The 22,279-nt window shown below is 41.3% G+C and overlaps 1 long non-coding RNA gene across 1 annotated transcript; it reads right to left on the bottom strand.

Moving 5' to 3' along the window:
* Positions 1-4,222: 4,222 nt before the first annotated feature.
* Positions 4,223-8,893, bottom strand: LOC123763018 (uncharacterized). Its single transcript, XR_006773391.2, has 2 exons — positions 8,718-8,893; positions 4,223-4,561 (listed from the first exon to the last, which is right to left on the bottom strand). It is a non-coding gene; the product is annotated as an uncharacterized lncRNA (long non-coding RNA).
* Between the last annotated feature and the right edge of the window lie 13,386 nt (positions 8,894-22,279).

Raw genomic sequence — 22,279 nt, 5'->3', positions numbered from 1 at the left:
AAGTTCAGTCCAGATAAGGCGTTTCCATTAAGTGACCAAGAACTAAGCGAGTGTGATAGACAACCTGGCCAGAGCAGCTTCAGTGTCTTCTATTAGTGGTATGAGAAAGGCCACTCAAGAGCAGTTTTATTACCTCTAATGTCAGTTGACTGCGGAGTGCAGGGAAATGTTGCAAGCACAAATGGTCTTAATGGCAATGTCTACAAGTTCATTCAATATAACTAATATGGCTAAACCAGCCAACTCTAATAACCTGGCAAAACTACTTATATCTGCCAGAAATAACTAGTCTGACTAAGAACCTTTTTCAACTTTCATAGCTGCTCGAATATGTAGTTTGTTTCATAACTTGTGTCAACTTCCTGATTTCTATCTTGGAAGATTAATCTCAAAGCTTATTGAAAGTAATTATCAAAAGGCGGCACCAAACCGGGAAGGCAAAGCTTTTTGAAAACAGCTGTTGACTTTAAACAAGTACTCGCATGCCAGCAACGGTTGAGGGCCGCAGGACTAACACTGCAAACCACACACGCCAGGTCTCGTTGAAAATATACTTATCTTTTTATAAATATAACCAATAAAGTAGGACGCTGGATACCAGGTTTTCTGTCGAACAGAACAGTAATAGTTAACCAAATAATATCGAGTTCAAGCGCAGTTAAAAGCTCTGTACCTATGGCTACAGTCCTTGCACCACTGCTTTTCCTTGATCTCATATCAGATATAGACCAAAATACAAGTCACAGCTTCGTATCATCTTTTGCAGATGACACAAAAATCAGCATGAAAATTACCTCTGCTGAAGACATTTAAAAAACTTCAAGCAGATATTAATAAAGTTTTCGACTGGGCAACGGAAAATAACATGATGTTTAACAGTGATAAATTCCAGGTACTCAGGTACGGTAAAAATGAAGACCTTAAACATAATACAGGGTACAAAAGTCTAATTTGCCCATGGTAGGAAAGCAACATGTAAAGGATTTGGGAATAACGATGTCTGACGACCTAACGTTTAGGGAGCATAACCAAGCAAATATTGCGGCAGCAAGAAAAATGATAGGATGGATTACGAGAACTTTCAAATTCAGGGATCCCATCACAAGGGTTGTACTCTTCAAATCATTTGTGCCGTTCCGTCTTGAGTACTGCTCAGTACTCACTTCATCCTTCAGAGCAGGAGAGATTGCTGAAATTGAGGGAATACAGAGAACATATACGGCATATATAGACGCGATAAAGCACCTAAATTATTGGGATTGTCTCAAAGATTTCCAAATGTACTCACTAGAAAGGAGACGAGACGAGAGAGAGAGGTATCAAATAATATACACGTGAAAAATACTGGAGGGCCAGGTCCCAAATTTACACAGTAAAAAAAAAAAAAAAAAAAAAAAAAAAAAAAGGAATGGAGTGAACGATATGGAAGAAAATGCAATAGAACCAGTGAAGAACAGGGGTGCTATAGGCACAATTAAAGAACACTATAAACATAAGAGGTCCACGGTTGTTCAACATCCTCTCAGCGAGTACAAGAAATATTACCGGAACAACCGTGGACATCTAAAATTAGATAATTTTCTCCAAGGAGTGCCGGACCAATCGGGCTGTGGTGGATATGTGGTCCTGCGGCCGGCTTCAAGCAACAGCCTAGTGGACCAAGCTCTCACAGTCAAGCCTGGCCTGGGGCCAGGCTTGGGGAGTAGAACAACTCCCAGAACCTTATCAAGCATGTAATGTAATTATACATTGAGCAACGGCTCCAAGCTTAAGAAGCCACAACGTAGGCCAGAAAACAGGAGTTTTTCCCACCTATAATCATAAACCCATGGAACTGCCTACCCGCTGAAGCAGTTAATGTAGAAATATTGGTTCAATTCAAGATCCAGATGGATAAAATGGAGATAAATCATGGGGGGGGGGGGGAGGAGCATTGACAAGCCACCTGCCTTCTGTCCTCGTCGAGAACACTAACGCGATGGTGGCCCCTCGGGTAACGTTCAGTATTTTTAAGTGTCTACGAGATCTGCCTCGTCTTTTTTAGTTTGCGGTGTTAGTCTTGTGGCCCTCAACCGTTCTTGATATGGGAGTCTTCTTAGTTCTGGGACAATTTCTATTGCCCGGTGTTGAACTTTTTCCAAAGTAGACATGTGCTGGAGAAGAGGTGGTCTCCATGCAGTAGTTCAAATGGGGTCGCACCAGAGATTTATATAAATGAATAACTACCTTTGCCTTAAAGTGAAGGTGTGCGTTTCCCGAGTGGCTAGGGTTGAATATTCAAATTAAAGATGAAGCAAATATGATCCAGGAACGGAGGGCCGGGGGGGGGGGGGGGAAGGGGTAGCAACCCGTCCTCCTATCTCTAGGTTATCTTGAGATGATTTCGGGACTTAGCGTCCCCGCGGCCCGATCTTCGACCAGGCCTCTTATTTTTTTTTTATTTTTTTTTTTTTATCCCCCTTCCCCCAGTTAGTAGCCCGTAGCAGCTGTAACTCCCAGGTACGTGTTTACTGCTAGGTGAAGAGGGCATCAGGGTGGAAGAAACTCTGCCCACTTTGTTTCCGCCTCCACCGGGGATCGAACCCGGAACCTCAGGACTACGAATCTCGAGCGCTGGCCACTCTGCTGCTGTCCCTGATCCTAAGCCTAGTTTCTTAACGTTAAGAAACTGTCGTACTCAAGTGCCCTTATCCTAACCTACCCGTGGACCCAAAACAGAAAACAGGACAGTATGTCAATTTCGCGAGCAGCTACCATTTTCTAGTAGAGTACGACAATCTTTGGCCTTATTTAGAGTATACGTCAAAATGCGAAGTTCTATTAGGGGGACGGGCTGTTGGGAGTAGGTAGGCCGTTGCTATGGTAATGGCATTTATACAAGCAATTATGGCTATACCCTCACGGTTAAGAACACTTCATTGTTTCGTTTAGCTATAAAAGCATATCTTTCACTTTGTAAATCTTACTATTACGACGTCGACGTTAACAAAAAAAAACTCACGAGATCAATAGTCGCATTTGAGATATTAGGTAGAATGTAGAAAACAGTAAGTTCGTAACTGCGTTGTGCAACACTGGTAGTTTCAAAGTTATAAAATTCAGACATGAACAGTCGCCATTATTTATATTCTGTACTAAAGCATAGCCTTTTTAATACCCATTAAATTGGCCACCATGATGAGTAGGCATTGTGTTCAGATATACCAAAATGTCAGTCTTACTGCTTACAGTTCTCCGCTTACAAATACCATGGAGGCCATTTGTAACTACTGGGCTATCCGACTTGCCAAGTCCCCCATGACAGTCACTCCCAGCACTGCCAAAGTACATCAAAGATTACCTATTCAGATGAAGTCGAGCGTTATCCAACTATTGACCGAAGCCCAACAAATACTCTAACCATTATTGTTTGAACTAAATTGAACCTATACAATTAACAAATGTGTGTAACGTACCAAAGAGCGGCATCTTCCATAGCTTCCCAAAACATGCTCACTCCAGCCAGTCCTCTGACCTTCTGGCCGAGTGAATCAATCTTCAATTCAATCTCGAAGCCAGCTCAGCCTCAAAGACCCAAAGTCCGTTCCAAGCACCCTCCAAACCCCTTGTTTATCCGGAACAAGTAAGTAAGTAATTATCAAAAGCCACCAAACCGGGAAGGCTATGTAGCACCATCAAATGTGCGGAATATTCAGAGGGCGCTAAATATCACCAAGGATGCCAATACGAGAACAAAAACGCATAAGGCGAACGATATCAAAAGTATCAGTCACCAAGAATTCTATTGAGGGACAGGTGACCGCGAGGGGCGGTCGGAAAGCAAGACACGCTCGTCTCGTCCTGGAATTATCCGGAACAAGTGCTTCACTGACGAATTTTGTTCGAACCACAACGCTATAAATGCTTCACCCACGTACTACAAATACAAATAATCGTCAACAGAACCTAACACCTAACCTATGCCTATATATGCAAAATATGCTATTATAATTTATATTTAAGAAAATTCCCGTTTTGAATGAACAGCATGTAAAAATTTATGAATACGTCTGCAGGGTCGACCGTTGGATGTAATGGACTTAGTCGAGGACGGGTTGCGGCAGAGATCGATGGCAATTACGCAAGAAGTGACCGCCACCGCCTTCCCTTTATGATAATCAAAGGGAACTTTCGTATACAGTGCACAAAAATCATTCACAGGGTTTTACACAATTGTCCAAACTAGTAATTTAAGCAATTTTAATGTCAAATTTACACCTTAGCGTTAATCAGAGCCTTTTCTTTGGTTAAATTTCCACAGTTACTAGCACTAGGCAGGTAAAAAGAGTACAATTGTGCGCAATTATCACGCGTGGTACTAGTGGTAAATACGAGGGAAGAGCCTTCAGAAGGGTAACGTACTGGGTGCCACAGCGGTCACGCCGCCCTGCTGTCTGGGTGCAGGCGGAGAGCAGAGATGGAATATTGTCAGTCAGTACTCATGATAAAGGTGTTAGTGTCCTGCAGTTAACATATCCTTCAGGTGCGTCAAGTGATGTCCCAGGCACTGCAACCGTTTAACCTGGAAGTAAAACTATTATTAATATCGCCACCGATATTCGTGAATAGCACAAGTTAAATAAATAAATTAATAAATAAAAATAAATAGTTTATTCAGGTAAAGTACATACATACAAAAGGTTATACAAAAATTGATAGATTTATAGATAGAGCTAGTACATGCAATGCCTAAAGCCACTATTACGCAAAGCGTTTCGGGCAGTTTCTGTTTCTCTAAACCTATCTGAAGATCGGTTTTAAAATTTTACATAGTATACGGGTTAAAAAAAAATCAGTTTTCCCAAAGCGTTTTGGAATTACGCCAGAGCCTCTATTTCAGAGGTCTACAATAAGTCAAATCTAATTAGTTTGACCAGCTTAATTCTGTAACTAGTTTCCACTAGAAAACTAGTCATCTTGCCTCTTTTTGACAATGCTACCATCCACGAAGCAGCCAAGGGAGTCGTCCTGCTCCTCTGACAAGAACTACAGTAGGTATTCCCTACTCTCTAACCTGTACTATGTGAATCAACGACGTTGACATCTAAGGGCTAAATGACCAATCCTCAGATGTTTGGGTTATTTCTTGTAATCCTGCCAAAGGCGAAAAGCTCTTCAAGCACCAATAAAACTGGTCTTTTTAGAATACTTTCAGATTCAGATTCAGATGTTTATTCAGGTAAGGTATATACATACAAGTGATGTTACATTAATGGATTGATATATAGATAGAGCTAGTACATACAATGCCTAAAGCCACTATTACGCAATGCGTTTCGGGCAAGAAAAACATTAATATCTAGAACTTAATACTAATTGAGCATAAAGAATAAAAGATGTTGAGAACAAATACAAATAAAGATAAAAAAAAAAGGGGGAACATGACTGAAAAAGCAGCACAAATACAATAGGTTGACAAACAGTGTTGATTAAAAAAAAAGAAAAAAAAAGAAAATAACAGACATGGGTTGACAATAGAGGAGTGAGGTAGATTACAGGGAATTTATTAGGTAGTGTTTAGTTTTTATCTTAAACTGGTTGAGAGAGGTACAGTCTTTAACATGGTTGGGAAGGTCATTCCACATTCTGGGCCCCTTGATTTGCAGAGCATTTCTAGTTTGATTAAGACGTACTCTAGGAATATCAAAACTGTATTTATTTCTGGTGTGGTGCTCATGGGTTCTGTTACAACCTTCTATGAAGCTTTTAAGATCAGGATTGGCATTATAGTTTAGCGTTTTATATATGTATAATACACATGAGAGAATGTGCAGTGACTTAATATCTACTCAATATCTACTTTCTGCAAACCTTTTTTTTTGTAGTATTGCAACAGTCTGCTCACACGATATTTTACAAAACTAAGCAACTCCTACATTCAATAGTTATACCAATTTTGAACCAGAGATCTCGCCTTGGGACTTTTTCAACAAACGTGTTTTTAGGTAGGTAGTAACTGAGTGATTGTAACCTATCCACCGCTGCCCACTGGATGGGGGGGGGGGGGCGGTGTGCAGGACATACATATCAATTGTGACACTAGCTCTCCACATATGCTCAGTTGCTTAATTTAGAAACTGTACTTGTGGTCGATCTCTAACCCATTGTTGATGTGACGACTTATACTGAATTTTGTAACTAGCTCATCAAGATTGTAACTTCCTTAGCTAAATGAACTGTGGGGTTCAGGCCCTGAGCCCATTATGTGCCTCTGTAACCCTTTCCACTACCGCCCACAAGATGAGTATGGGGTGCATAATAAATGAACTAAACTAACTTAAGTAGGAAACAAGTGTTTGAGACTAAACCTGTACTGGTCGCCGCTTCTCTACTCTGGCGGCTGGACCCCTTACTCCAGGACGAGTTGATCCGCGGGAGGAAGAGTCTACTAAGCTACTGTGTGAACCCAAGCTTCGGTCTCCCTCTGAAGGGACCAAGTTGCCGGCAAGTCTTATAAATTATTGTTGGTTTGCCTTTGTCCTCAGATTGTTCTGTCAACCGAACAACTTTGTTCCTTTCCTCTGCCTTTCTAATAGAAGTTTCATAAACGGGAAGACCTTACTCGGTTGAAATTGAAATTGAAATAAGTTTATCGAGGTAAAATACTCACAAAGGGATGAGGTAGCTCAAGCTATTCTCACCCCATTCAGTACAACGTGTTAATACATACATACACACACATCACAAATAAACATATTCGCACTCGGTTAACTGGGTAATTCACACAGCCTAAATATTCGAGTGCGATATCAAATCCTTACTTACTATTAGATTTGGGAGGAACTAGAGGCGCTAACTTGTGGATTTTCTTCTGGTCAAGTTCTGGGGCAAAGGAAAGTGTGTCATCTACGCTGAAGTGTTGTTGTAATTGGTCAGTGTTCACGAAGATTTACACGAGCAGATAATTCAAGAAGACGTTCTGTAACAGATACTGATATACGACTAACACGTTATCATAGCTTTAGTGCAAAGCAAATTACTTCTCAAATATTAACATTCTTATTAATAATTCACTTTGTCGGGGACAGGCAGCCTGTGTATGTGTACGTTAGGCTTGTATAAAGGGCCCCCCCCCTCTCCCCTGATGTCAAGCTGCGGACCCTCCTCAGGATGCAACCCTACAACTCTCCGGTAATTATTTATTGCTAGGTGAACAAGTGCATTAGGTGATAAGAAAAGTGTCCAACCATATATATTTGTGCAATAGATATATTACCGTAGTGCCCATCTGTACTACAGAGTCCGTGTTAATAGGGTCTTTCTCCTTATTCTACCTGCGTTTATTTAAAAAAAAAAAAAAAAAATTATATTTCCGAAGACTGGCAGGGGCTGGCTCGTCATTTAGTTTAATGTAAATAGTTTTAAAAGTTAAGCGGAGCTAGAAAGTTTGGTTAACAATTTTCCATTTACATTTGCCATAGGAAGGAACATTAACAATGGCCTCCTGACAATATTTATATTAAAAAAACTTGCGAGAGTCATATTTCAGTTTCGTTTTCGGCCGGAAAATGGTTCCTGGTAATTTTTGGAAACCATCTTTATTTAAAGTATCTGCAAGTCATAAACCTAAGTGATGAAGACCAATGATAACTACAAAGTTCTTCCCAGAATTGTTATACGAGAGGCCGAGTCCTCTTCGCGCAAGAGGATGTCCAAGCCCCGACCAAAATGTATAAATCTCTAGAGACAACTTAATGTAATGGGTAAAGTTATTCGTTCATTATTAGGCTGAAAAGCAGACCAAAAGATCATAATTGTTCGAAATAAAGTAAACGCGCGATTAAGCAACATGTCCCAAGAACAACAAAACTAACTCACCGAGAGCGTATATTTTTTTTTTTTTTTTTTTTTTTTTTTAGATATATACAAGAGTTGTTACATTCTTGTACAGCCACTAGTACGCGTAGCGTTTCGGGCAGGTCCCTGGAATACGATCCCCTGCCGCGAAGAATCGTTATAGTCTTCCTCAAATGCCAAAACCACAACTACTAACTAGCAATCCAAGGACGACCAGCCCGTCTCACTTCCAGCAGGTCTGACGAAACCTCGCCTCTGATTCATGCTCAGTGTTCGAGCCGAACTCAGAGTATCGAACATCTGAGAGAGAGAGATTATAACCCATTTGTCAACATTTCTGGGCGTAATTCAACCCAGCACTAAAAATTTACCCAATGCTCGTTAATTCACCAGCTAAATCCCGTCTTTATGTACGAAAAACACTTCACACACGACTCACAACTGACGACGTATGTACTTTTCTCAAGCAGTGCATCGTTCACGCCCTCTACTCGAATTGCAGCTCTCGTAAATGCTTCACCCACGTACTGCAAATAACAATTGCCAACATAACCTAACCTAATCTAGGCCTAACTATATAACACATTTTTAGTAAATAGTAATTTTAACCATATGAGAAAATACTAACTTGGGCTACGCAGTGCTTTAAAAAGGATTATTGTGCCTTTGGGTTGAGCCGTGGCCTGGACGAGCCTGGCCTGAAGACTGGTAGACATCCCTGCCAATTATTGCGACCCTTAATCTCTTATATGGTCCCTTGTATTACAAATAACCAAATGCACAAACGCAGAAATACATATCAAGTATAACAGAAGCAAATACACAGATCCACTAAATCCACATTAAAACCACATCCAAGGAACAAGAGAAGACGAAATTACATTTTAGCCATTTTCACACTCGTCATAAACGGGTCTTTTTTCCCTAAGGTGTTTGTATGTCCCTAGAGCCATCATCCCCCGAGAGCAGGCACTCTGGTCAAGTTCCACAACGTCTCACCACACATCCTTCCACGTTAAGAAGCTCCCCCCCCACTCGCAGCTTGTTCTGTTCCCTGCTCGCGCAAGTTGGGCAACTCCTCGTTACCTTGTTCATAGTGAACCTCCACTTCAGTCTTATACTCAATTTTTTCGCAGACTTATAATTTAGCGTCTCTTTCATACGTTTCAAATCGATAGACTTGTTAATTAGTATACATTTTAGGACGTTTTAGCGCGTGATTGATGATACCATAAATTTTCCACGTTCCATACGTCGTCAACCAGACCTTGCATAAGAGGGTGTCTTTGCCTCCTGTCGTCCTGGGGTGCGCCCTCACCTATACTGTCCTGAACAACGTCGTCTGCACTGTCCTGCTCTCCTGCACTCTCACTGGGAGAGACAGAGTCGTTTCACTAGGAGTTGTGGGTGGCGTCATCCACTCCACCGTGTACTGCACCACTTACCTCAGTGGGTGCAGGTTCAGGTACACTGTCCCCTGGTAATGAGGGCAAGTCAGTTTCATGAAAAAATGTCAATAAACTCTGCCGCCTCCACTTGGCAGGCGGCGGTAAAGTGACTCGAATGCTATAACACTTGAATCAAATTCTTGGCTGTGTATTGTAAATAATGTTGCGACCCGCCACTGACAAGGTTGAAACAATATTTCGAGAACGTTCTATTTTCACTGTTTTAGTGCCATTTGAGAGCATAATAGTCGCAATGCTGTTGTGTTTAACGACATTATATATATATATATATATATATATATATATATATATATATATATATATATATATATATATAAAATATACCCTCATACCCATCCTGTGGGAGGTTGTAGATCCATACCCATGTGTGAGGTAGTGGAAAAGGTTAGAGGCTCAGGAAATGAGCGCCATGGATGTCTATTGTATTATCCGATACTCAACATTATATACGCAGTGCACTGTGTGGACTTATCAGAGGGTGAGTGTTGTGGTAGAGCCTGATACAGGTAACCTTTGTATGACCGCGGGTGGGAAGCTGCAGGTGCTGTACAGGAGGCAGGCGCCCCAGTGGCAGCTGGTGGGCGCTTCGGTATGTCATGGGGGCGCTGGTGTTCCGGCTGGGGCTCTGAACACCGTCTTGGGGGGGGGGGGACGGGACGACTAAGCTTTTATCTTGGAGGTGCAACTGGGTCACTATCACCCTACATACAAGTACCTGCAGGAGGCGCTGAAGAGACCTGTGGCGTTATTGTCCTAGTCACGTTTTTCCAAGTTACGAGGTTTTAATGAATGTAATTTTTTTCGGTTCATAATACATTTCTTTTTAATAGACAAAAGTGGAAGTACACTGAAGTAAGTGAAGACAAATAACTGCAATGAACATTTTTTTTATTTTTTTTCCATTCATTCCTACAGTCAGATAAGCTCGTAAAAGTTAAATTCCCTTTATACTAATTTCCGATGATTAAACATATTTTCCCTGATATTTTCCTTATGCTGTCTGGGGGTAAACATCTGTCTTGTATTCACCTAGTTGTGCTTGCAGGGGTTGAGCTTTAGTTCTTTGGTCCCGCTTCTCCATTTGTTGTATGACCTTGGTGTTTGGCAGCAATGTTGCCCAAACTCCAAAGGAGGGAATTATCAAGGGAAAGCGCCAAGTCATTGCGACTATATAGCACTTGGAAGGGGTCAGGATAAGGATGTGGGATGGGGCGGTGGGAAGGAATGGTGCCCAACCACTTGGACGGTCAGGGATTGAACGCTGACCTGCATGAAGGGCGACCGTCGCTCTACCGTCCAGTCCAAGTGGTTGGTCTGGATCAGCTGGATCACGTCCTCAGCGTAGGTCAGAGCTCACACATAAACCAGAATATTTGTCATGCAATTATTACACTTAAAACCTGTACACATTTGTGTGTGTGTGAGTGTGAGTGTGTGTGTGTGTGTGTGTGTGAGTGTGAGTGTGAGTGTGAGTGTGAGTGTGAGTGTGTGTGTGTGTGTGTGTGTGTGTGTGTGTGTGTGTGTGTGTGTGTGTGTGTGTCTCACACACCTCCACCGGGTTCACTCCAGGGTTGAAGGCCACTACTGGTATCTTGTTGATTTTGTGAGTATTTTTGTTGAGCTATTAGTGTGGTAGTGGTGGTGGTGATGGAGGTGATGGTGGAGGTGATGGAGGTGGTGATGGAGGTGGTGATGAAGGCGATGGTGGTGGTGGGGCGGTAGTGGTGGTTTTAGTGATGATAATAACAGTGATCTGTGATAAGACTGAGGAATGATAACCATTAAGATTCTCAGTACCGCAGATACCGGGTAGTGAGGCCAACCAGCCCCAGCTCCCCGGTATTCATTGACCCCTCCCTCCCCCCCCCCTCTGCGTCGTCTTGAAGTCTCCTTTCCCTCTGACCCAACCACTTGGGGTGGACGGTAGAGCGACGGTCTCGCTTCATGCAGGTCAGCGTTCAAATCCCCGACCGTCCAAGTGGTAGGGCACCATTCCTTTCCCCCGTCCCATCCCAAATTATTATCCTGGTCCCTTCCCAGTGCTATAAAAGTCGTAATGGTTTGGCGCTTTCTCCTGATAGTTCCCTTCTCTTCTGACCCCCCTCCCCAATGCCTCCTCCCCTCCCACTCCCCCCTCCCTTCCTCGATACATAACGGTGATCTGATTAGTTAATAACCTTATTTACTTTAATATGTACTATATTATATTTGTGTAATTGGGAACTTTTTTTTACAAGGATTCAAAGATTTTTTAAATTAAAATATACTTAGTGTATTTTGAAAATGAAGATATTTGTAAAAAAAATAAAACTCGTGGGAAGACTGGACATTAAAATGATAACTGGTCAACAGGTGTTGTGTAGTGTGTGAAGTGTAGCACACCCGGGGGTCCCTGGTGGAGCTTTTAGGGTCAGAGTTCAGTGAACTCTGCAGGTTCATTACTAACATTAACACCAATCCTAATGATGCATAGTCTCTTGGTTTTGAGAGAGAGAGAGAGAGAGAGAGAGAGAGAGAGAGAGAGAGAGAGAGAGAGAGAGAGAGAGAGAGAGAGAGAGAGAGAGAGACACAGACGTATATAGCCAGGTATAGAAAAAGGTAAAGACAGGGACAGGTAGACGGGTGCTGCTGCTTCAGGAAAGAGGAAGAAGACGAGAAGACAGAAGACAAGGATGTGATGACAGGAGGAGGAGGATCAAGATGACTAAAGAACACAAGCGCATGCGAGCAAACAAAAGAGGAACGGAGTGACGTGATTAACATACATAAACACACATGAGCGAACACCTCAAGTGGTCAGATAGAGGCCCAGATATGGCCCAGGACTTATCTCTTCTTATCCACTCAACTTTTCGTAACACTTTATATATATAGGTAATATTCTACCACAGACGTGACTACTTACAGTGTTAACCAACATTATATATATATATATATATATATATATATATATATATATATATATATATATATATATATATATATATATATATATATATATATATATATTAGTATATTTTGGTAGCAGTCTTTCCTGTAGACATATTTTATTAAATATGACCGCAAAAGTAAGATTAATAATTCTAACACGAATTTTCTCAATCTTTCGTACATTATGCTTCACTGTTGGAGGTAAATCAAAAATCACTTCTCCAAAATTCATTTTTATTTCTAGTCTGACGCGACACGGGCGCGTTTCGTAAAACTTATTACATTTTCAAAGACTTCACAAATACACAACTGATTAGAACTTGCGTTTCCCTGATTTTATATCTACATTTGAGTGAGGTGGGAAGGGTGATGTGGCATTACATTTGAGTAAGGTGGGAAGGATGATGTGGCATTAGAGGATATTAATAGGGTATTAAAAGTATCAACACAAGACAGAACACGAAACAATGGATATTGAATAGAAGTGTTTGTAGAAAGCCTATTGGTCCATATTTCTTGATGCTTCTATATTGGAGCGGAGTCTTGAGGTGGGTAGAATATAGTTGTGCAATAATTGGCTGTTGATTGCTGGTGTTGACTTCTTGATGTGTAGTGCCTCGCAAACGTCGAGCCGCCTGCTATCGCTGTATCTATCGATGATTTCTGTGTTGTTTACTAGGATTTCTCTGGCGATGGTTTGGTTATGGGAAGAGATTATATGTTCCTTAATGGAGCCCTGTTGTTTATGCATCGTTAAACGCCTAGAAAAAGATGTTGTTGTCTTGCCTATATACTGGTTTTTTTGGAGCTTACAGTCCCCAAGTGGGCATTTGAAGGCATAGACGACGTTAGTCTCTTTTAAAGCGTTCTGTTTCGTGTCTGGAGTTTCTCATGAGTAGGCTGGCCGTTTTTCTGGTTTTATAGTAAATCGTCAGTTGTATCCTCTGATTTTTGTCTGTAGGGATAACGTTTCTATTAACAATATCTTTCAGGACCCTTTCCTCTGTTTTATGAGCTGTGGAAAAGAAGTTCCTGTAAAATAGTCTAATAGGGGGTATAGGTGTTGTGTTAGTTGTCTCTTCGGAGGTTGCATGGCTTTTCACTTTCCTTTGGGTTGGAAACCCACTTCGGCCAATCATTAGCCAGATACCCACACCCACGTACAGATTGGCGAAGCGACTCAACGGCCTGCTGACTCCTTATGTTCCTTGCGCCTTCAGCCTGAAGTCTCCAAAGGAATTTGTGGACTTACTGCGGGGCGCACGGGCCACAGGGATAAGAGCCTCGTTGGACGTAGAATCGCTGTTTACCAACGTACCTGTGGACGAGACAATCGGAATGATAGCCGACAGAGTGTATCGTGATCCAGCCTGTACTCCTCTTGACATGCCAGAAAGTATTCTGAGGAAACTACTCCAAGCTTGTACTAAAGAGGCACCCTTCTTGAGCCCGGATGGGCACATGTATAAGCAAGTAGATGGGGTCGCTATGGGTTCTCCCCTAGGTGTCCTGTTTGCAAACTTCTACATGGGTACCATCGAGCAAAAAGTCTTAGTCGACATGAACTTGAAACCGGCCATATACTGCAGGTATGTTGACGACATTTTTACACAGGTACCTGATGTCAGACATCTGCAGGAGCTGAAGGAGGCATTTGAGCAGAGTTCCGTGCTGCGTTTCACTTACGAGACGGAAAAGGATGGGAAGCTGCCTTTTCTAGATGTAACAGTCATGGAAAAGGGCGGAGGTTTCCACACTGCAGTCTACACAAAGGAAACAAACATAGGAATGTGCCTAAATGCCAACAGCGACTGCCCTGACAGGTACAAGAGGAGTGTTGTTAACGCATACGTCGACCGTGCTCTCAGCCACAGCTCAGAATGGAAGCAAGTCGACGAAGAACTCTGTAGGGTAAGGCAGGTTCTAGTCAATAACGGCTTCTCCAATGGTTTCATCGAAGACATCATAAGAAGGAAAGTGAAAAGCCATGCAACCTCCGAAGAGACAACTAACACAACACCTATACCCCCTATTAGACTATTTTACAGGAACTTCTTTTCCACAGCTCATAAAACAGAGGAAAGGGTCCTGAAAGATATTGTTAATAGAAACGTTATCCCTACAGACAAAAATCAGAGGATACAACTGACGATTTACTATAAAACCAGAAAAACGGCCAGCCTACTCATGAGAAACTCTCCAGACACGAAACAGAACGCTTTAAAAGAGACTAACGTCGTCTATGCCTTCAAATGCCCACTTGGGGACTGTAAGCTCCAAAAAACCCAGTATATAGGCAAGACAACAACATCTCTTTCTAGGCGTTTAACGATGCATAAACAACAGGGCTCCATTAAGGAACATATAATCTCTTCCCATAACCAAACCATCGCCAGAGAAATCCTAGTAAACAACACAGAAATCATCGATAGATACAGCGATAGCAGGCGGCTCGACGTTTGCGAGGCACTACACATCAAGAAGTCAACACCAGCAATCAACAGCCAATTATTGCACAACTATATTCTACCCACCTCAAGACTCCGCTCCAATATAGAAGCATCAAGAAATATGGACCAATAGGCTTTCTACAAACACTTCTATTCAATATCCATTGTTTCGTGTTCTGTCTTGTGTTGATACTTTTAATACCCTATTAATATCCTCTAATGCCACATCATCCTTCCCACCTTACTCAAATGTAATGCCACATCACCCTTCCCACCTCACTCAAATGTAGATATAAAATCAGGGAAACGCAAGTTCTAATCAGTTGTGTATTTGTGAAGTCTTTGAAAATGTAATAAGTTTTACGAAACGCGCCCGTGTCGCGTCAGACTAGAAATAAAAATGAATTTTGGAGAAGTGATTTTTGATTTACCTCCAACAGTGAAGCATAATGTACGAAAGATTGAGAAAATTCGTGTTAGAATTATTAATCTTACTTTTGCGGTCATATTTAATAAAATATATATATATATATATATATATATATCTTCGTGTGTCTTACAGACAGGTTGGGAGATGTGTTCCATTATATATTGTGTACTGGGTTACTGAGTGTGTGTGTGTGTGTGTGTGTGTGTGTGTGTGTGTGTGTGTGTGTGTGTGTGTGTGTGTGTGTGTGTGTGTGTGTGTATGTGTATTCACCTAGTTCTTTTTCTTCTCTAGCTCCTTATTTCTCTTTCATCCATACTCTCTTCTAATCCTCTATTGAACTTTCCGCTCTCTCTTTCTCCTGTCTTCTAGTTTCTTGTTGCCTTCCCTCTCCCCGTTTCATCCACTTTCTGCTCTTTTCCAACTTTCTCTTCTATTCCTTTCCATCTCCATCCGCTCTCACAACCGGTTATTGTTGATGTTGAATCTGTTCTTGTCCCTATTAACAATGTATCTGCAGCTGTTGATGTCTCTGTTCCTCATCGTTACTAACAATTTCTATAACTGTCGTTGTTAAAGATTCTCTACCTGAAACAAAGTTCCAAGTAGCACGGGCTATGGTGAGCCCCTGCTATAACTGTCGTTGTTGACAATGTCCCCCCCGTTACAGCTGATGTCACTTGGCACCGCCATCACATTCTTGACGTAGTTGATATACGTCAGCTGATTGTATTGTCACTACGATACCTGACTCTTTGATTACTCATCCTCTTTGATATATGTTGATTGGGTTCTTGGAAACACCTGATGGCACGCTCAAGGGGAACAACACAATGTGAAATTTGAATTATCAATATTTTTTTTGTTTACCTGTCGCGGCTTCCAACATGGCGGACTTCCGGTTGGGTGACGTCAATGGGAATCAGAGTAGATGTGTAAATTATGAGTTCATTGATAATTTACAATATTGTTGACGAATAATAGGGTAATTTACAATGATAACTCAAGATTATTACATGAATTTATGTGAAAGTACAATGAGTTATAGTTGATAAATTTTCATTGTACATGTTAATTGTACATTCGATCAGAGCCACCAACATACACAGGTTTCGGGCACAGTAGAGATGAATTGCTTGCTGACAATGTATGGTAACATGTTAGAAATCTAGCCATATATTTGCCAATTGCCTTTTATAACGATAATTATTTTAAACCTTGGGCTTATCACTTGCTTATCTTCCCGATTGCGTTGTTAACTGATGCGGGTAAGTTCTCTTTGTTGATAGTGGCCAGCCGTACATGCAACACAGCCACACACAGACTGGAGGGCCGGCCGTACCTGCAACACAGCCAAATTCTTGATAACATTTGTTGATGGTACAACTTCTAATGAGACTAATCAGAGCTGAGGAGGACTGCAATTCATTACAAAATGATCCAGACGATCTCCAGAGATGGGTTGGGAAATGGCTACTAGGCTTTTAACTCTGACAAATGCAAGGGGTAAATTGATAGAAACTTGAGCAAGAAAACCTTAAATATAGCATAGTATGAAGAGAAGACGACTTCCAACTTCTGAAAGAGAGACTCGGGAGTGGACGTAACTGGAGATCTAACACCAGAGGCACACATCAGCAGGATATGTCATGGGTTCGTATCCTGGCCGGGGAGGATTTACTGGGCGCAAATCCTTAACTGTAGCCTCTGTTTAACTCAACAGTAAAATGTGTACTTGGTTGTAACAACGATTCTTCGCGGGGGTCGTATTCCAGGGACCTGCCCGAAACGCTACGCGTACTAGTGGCTGTACAAGAATGAAACAACTCTTGTATATACCTAAACAAAATCAAATAACGAGGGCAGCATATGCCATTGATTGTTGCCGCCGGCAAACGTCCGGTTATCCTTCAGGAACGTGGACAGGCATCCCCTACGAGCGCTGTATACAGCCTTGTGAGACCTACTGTTGAGTATGCTGCCCTTGCATGGAACCTCTACCTAAAGAAACACAAAATAAAACTTGAAACATTCCCAAAAGCATGCAACAAGGCTCGTTCCTGAGCTAAAGGGACCGAGATATGAAGAAAGACCGAGGGGAAATGGTCTTCACTACACTGGAGGAAAGAAGGAATAGGGCAGACATGATAACGACGTACATGATACCAAAGAGAATTGACAAAGTAGATATAGAAGCAACGTTGAAATCAAAGAACAAGAGGACACAATTGGAAACTGGAAACACAGATGAGTCACAAAGATGTCAGAAAGAACTTTTTCAGTCTCAGTAGTAAATAAGTGGAACGTACTAGATAGTGAAGCTGTCAAAGTCAATTCGATGCACAGTTTAAAATATAAGTATAAAAAAAACGAGGGAAATGAGTCACTGCACAGAACTATTGATGCCATCTAGATTGTTCTTATATTGGGGGAGGAGGGGGCAAAGGTTCAGTTACCTTCTTGTCGCATCTTCCTGACTTTGCACTTATATAAATTGAAATCTAATAGCCATTTGCCTGAGTATACTTGAAACTTATCTAAGTTTTCATGGACCCTCCTGTCGCCCTCGCTCAACCTAATTCTCATCAACTTTGCGTCATTAGCCTATGGCTATTCCTGTCCGTGCCACCTGTTGAGTGCACATGTGCAATCTTCATCAATCAATTAGTATTGTCCAAGTTACTCCGGCCTGGTTCTCTAGCGCGCACATGTTACGTGGGTTTGGGAGCTCTCACGATACATCAGTCATTTCCCAAAGAGTCTGAAACACTTCCCACAAGTGCTCTGGAGACGTGTGAAAGTCCGTGAGACACACTCAGCTGCTACAGACGCCGGCCTGGAGTACATCCGCCTGGGGGATTTTCTGCGTTACGACATACAATTGTTCCAAATACTGTACTCTCCTCCTCCCCCTCTATTTATAACCCTTCTCTTCTTACTCTTGTTTATAATCCTTCTCCTCCTACTACTCTTCATCTTGATCTGATTTCTCCACGTGGTGTAATGTGAAGGTTGTTGACCTGTACCCATAGCCCAAGGGGTGGGGGGAGGAGCACATTTGTCATTATGTCATTATATTCTTCATATCATTTTGAAATAACTTATTTTATAACATTTGGGACCACTTTTAATTATTATTATTCAGTGCACTGATTTTCTCATTCTCACACCCACCGCATAGGTTCGAATCCTCATCATGGCTCCTACAGATTGTCTCATTATTATTATTATTATTATTATTATTATTATTATTATTATTATTATTATTTTTATTATTATTTTATTATTTAACAAGGAACTTCTTAAAATTTACTTTGAAGTTTGAACTTTTCTGAACACTTATTTGCAGCAATGTCGGGATTCTATACTTTTACTGAATTCTGTTGTGTGTTGATAGCCATTCATTTGCAAAAATATATTAATTTGTTAAATGTCATATGTTCTGGTCACCAAACTATTGTCTATAATTTTGCGCACTTCGAATTACCCTTTACGGTTAGATTAGGTCATTAAATTGTTAAATATACGAGCGTCGAAATTTTTCTGTTCGTGAAAGGGGACATCTCTCTGGCTGTCACTTGGTTGCACTTACTGCCATAGTCGTCCTCAAGAACAAGAAGTTTAAAGGAGTTTGTTCATGTGATTTACATCTATTTACTTTGTCGTCTGAAAAATTGACTGTACAATTATCTGCATAGGATGTCTGGATGTCAACGAATTAGATGTTCCACAGAGCGGTTCGATCACATTGCCTTGAGGTACAATCAGTTCACAGAACTGATTGTTGACGACAACCTGGAAGGTTCGGTTACGTTTTCAATGAGGTCCACACAACTTCCATGAACTGAAAGTCTCTGAAGCTTATGCCAGAGACTGCTCCATGAATGTCCAAGGCTACGCCATATGTCTCCTCTCCAGTCAAGACTGTTGTTCCATTTTACGGTCAACTGTAGTAACAGATCTGGAGTGCTTCTTTGATCTTTGAAACTAAATTGTTTGTTTTAAAGAAAATTAGAAGCACATTAGATTATTATTTATTTTAATTCAGTTGATATCTCTGAATTCAAATTCTGATCAAAAGGTCCTCTTTTACTTCTAATCTCGCTATCTGCAAACTCATTTAAAATTCGTTTAGTATAGATAATAAAACGTTCATGCCATTTGATTCTCTCATTTCTTTGCTATAAACAAACAAGGAATAGTGCTTGAGCTCGACTGGCGAGAGATCTCTCTAAAGAACGTTATCAGATCAGAACAAACTGATCTTATCACATCCATCGAAACAATCGTTGCCCCGCAATGATACATCTTATCTTCATGTTCATATATTTACAGTCGTGTCTCTGTAATGTTATACATGTGCGTGTCTATGTGAAGGTTTGCTGTGGTTCACTATGCAGACCGTACTTATCATATTGGCGGTGGTGGAGAAGTCACCTAATATGTTGTGTGTTTACAGTTACATCACAGCTGTCCGCTCATGGCATACACGGCCTGTGACATATCTCACGGGCACGTCTCTCCTCCTCTTGGAGGCTGGGAGGTACGTGTCATCTGAGCTCCATACGGTCCGTGGCTAATTACCTGCTGCGTTTGGTGCCAATGGGTGAAATCACTCGTAAAGGCTAGTTCACAAGGCCAGTGTCCTAAGAGAGGGGAAGATATCACACCAGGGTAAACGTTTCATGCGAGTTTTTCACAAACCCACATACGAATTACCACCCACACGAACACCATAAGAAGTGATAAAAAATCCTATAATTATTCAAAATGTTTTGCGCATATTCATTGCAACATCCAGTTAAGTCGTGGTCACAAACATTCGGGTCAAAGTCATGTCCGGTTGCTTCATGACAACATATGCTTTGCAAGTTTCTTAAATTTTCAAACGTTTGCAAAAAAAATAACAATATTGATTATGCAACCCGTTCCTCGAGTTGCCACAAAGTAGAACATTTAATGGCCTAATCTAACAAGAAAAGCACGAACCCAAACCACCCACTTAACCTACACTTGCATAGAAAATGTGGATTTTCATGAGTCGCTACTTTTCATAGCACATTGCATTTGGTACGTTGGTTACCATAATGTACCATAGCGACGTATTACTTGAGAAGTCGGTTGGATTATTGACAGTATGGGCCAAACTCGTCTATCTGTGACCTATTAATTTAAACTTAAGTCCATTTATATATATCATAATTAATAAGCTAGCAAATTCAAGTTCAGTGCCAATATTTGAAGTTATAATGTTTGCTGTTAATTATTATCAATACATGTAAGACTCGTGTTGCTATATTCAGTTTATTAATTCCATTATCAGGGCTTCTGGTTCCATTTCCCTGTATGACTAACCATCCTGCGAGAGGGGGACATTTTAGTAACATTGCTGCCTTGTTCACTCTCGCGTCCTTGACGATGTCCTCATAATGCAGTCAGAGTTTGCCGTTGCAGACTACTGATCACATGACCCTGTATAACCAACCATCCTGTGTGATGGGGATGTTTAGCATCACGTAGCTACTGTACTCCCCTTCATATAGTCTAGGGCAGCTGCACAAATGCAGGTGTACCTAAATGTGTTAATACAACATATGCGTAAAGGGTAAATAATCCCATGGCCGGTTTTGGTGGAGGGTTCAGTTTCTTCAACCAGTGGTGTCTTGTTTCTGGTCGAATATTGCTATGTATTTAACTATCAACTTTATTGTTCCAAAGTGAAATAAGATACTAATTTCGAATTTTATCAAAGAACTCTTTTCTTTAACCCTAAGCCCGTATTTACTTCCCAGGACCCTAGCTTCATGCACCCTTCACCTCACTTAGGGGTGAAAGAGGTCCCAGGTCATGGTCCATATAAATGTGGGTTAGAGGACACAGAGGGGTGGACTGGGGTGTTGGAGGACACGGAGGTGGGTGTTGGGCCTCAGGAACCACAGTGATAGTGTGACCGGCTGAGGTTTCCCAGGCCAGGTGAGGGGCACCAGTGACAACACCAGTGTAAATAACTTTGTCTTCGGCTGTGCCAATTAGTGTGTAGTCATCGACATGTCTTCACCGTGCGAACGTTAGCTCCTAAGCCCCCTCCATTTCTTATAATTCCTATAGCTTAAACCATGTATGTACTTAGGCTCATCTACTTACCACTTTAGCCTATTTAATTTATTCACAAATCTTAAGCTGAAATGTTTCCTTGCATCTCCATGGTTCTTATGGGTGTAGAGCTTCTACACTCGTCCTTTCGTCCTGCCTGTGCTCAGCCCCTTCTTCAAACACCTCTCACTGGTAGGTGGGAAGTGCATCCCCAGACGACCTGAAGGACAACTGAGAGGGATTTCAAGCCCACTGTTGTGGTCGAAGGATGGGTGACAGACTAAGACTGTTCCATATTCTAGGAAAACCGCTTTAATCCTATTGGGACCAAGGTGCCCATCCCTTTTGATTCGACTCTTCCCATGACGAAGTTGATACACTGCTGCCTAGGTGTCAAGTCGGTGACAATCAAGACCCCAAGTATCTTTTTGCATCTTGATTTACCTCATATGTGCATCGTTCATACGACAGACGGTGTTAGTGCCATTTCTGAAGTTTAGAGTTATGCACTCTTCAACTATTAATATTTTCTCCTAAGTTTCTGTTCAGCTTTGACAAAATCTGTTAAAGTCATTCTGGAATTCCTCACTGAAGACCAATGAGTTTTAAGTTAAAGAGTTACGTTTCATAAAGCTTTCATTTGCCTATTATTCACCCCGAACCCATCCAGTAGGTGGTGACGGGAAAGTTACAAGCACGTGTACGCACTATCTACAGTAGGCAAACTTTGTAAACATGTTTAAGATTTTTGTTGATATACGTTATTATTAATAAAGTATTTAGACATATTTTGAATATTTGTAATATTGTTTTTCATAACTTCTTGAATGTGCTCACATTCCATCATAGTGATGCAGTAGTAACATTTAGGAGTTTACCGATTTTATTGAATGACTCACAGACGTGTGACTGTTCTTGCTCGTGGTATGATGATAGTTGGAAGAGGTAATATATTACATGCCACTGTGACACTAACCATCGTGCAAGATGGGGACTTTTTTAGTCTAATCACTTCTTTACTCATTCTCCTGTTCTTAAAGATATCCTCAGAATGCCTTCAAAGTTGGCCCTAG

The sequence above is a fragment of the Procambarus clarkii genome, chromosome 47, assembly GCF_040958095.1.
Source record: "Procambarus clarkii isolate CNS0578487 chromosome 47, FALCON_Pclarkii_2.0, whole genome shotgun sequence".
Classification (NCBI taxonomy): domain Eukaryota; kingdom Metazoa; phylum Arthropoda; class Malacostraca; order Decapoda; family Cambaridae; genus Procambarus; species Procambarus clarkii.
Note: the sequence above shows the minus strand (reverse complement) of the source record. Positions and strands in the feature narration are given on the sequence as shown.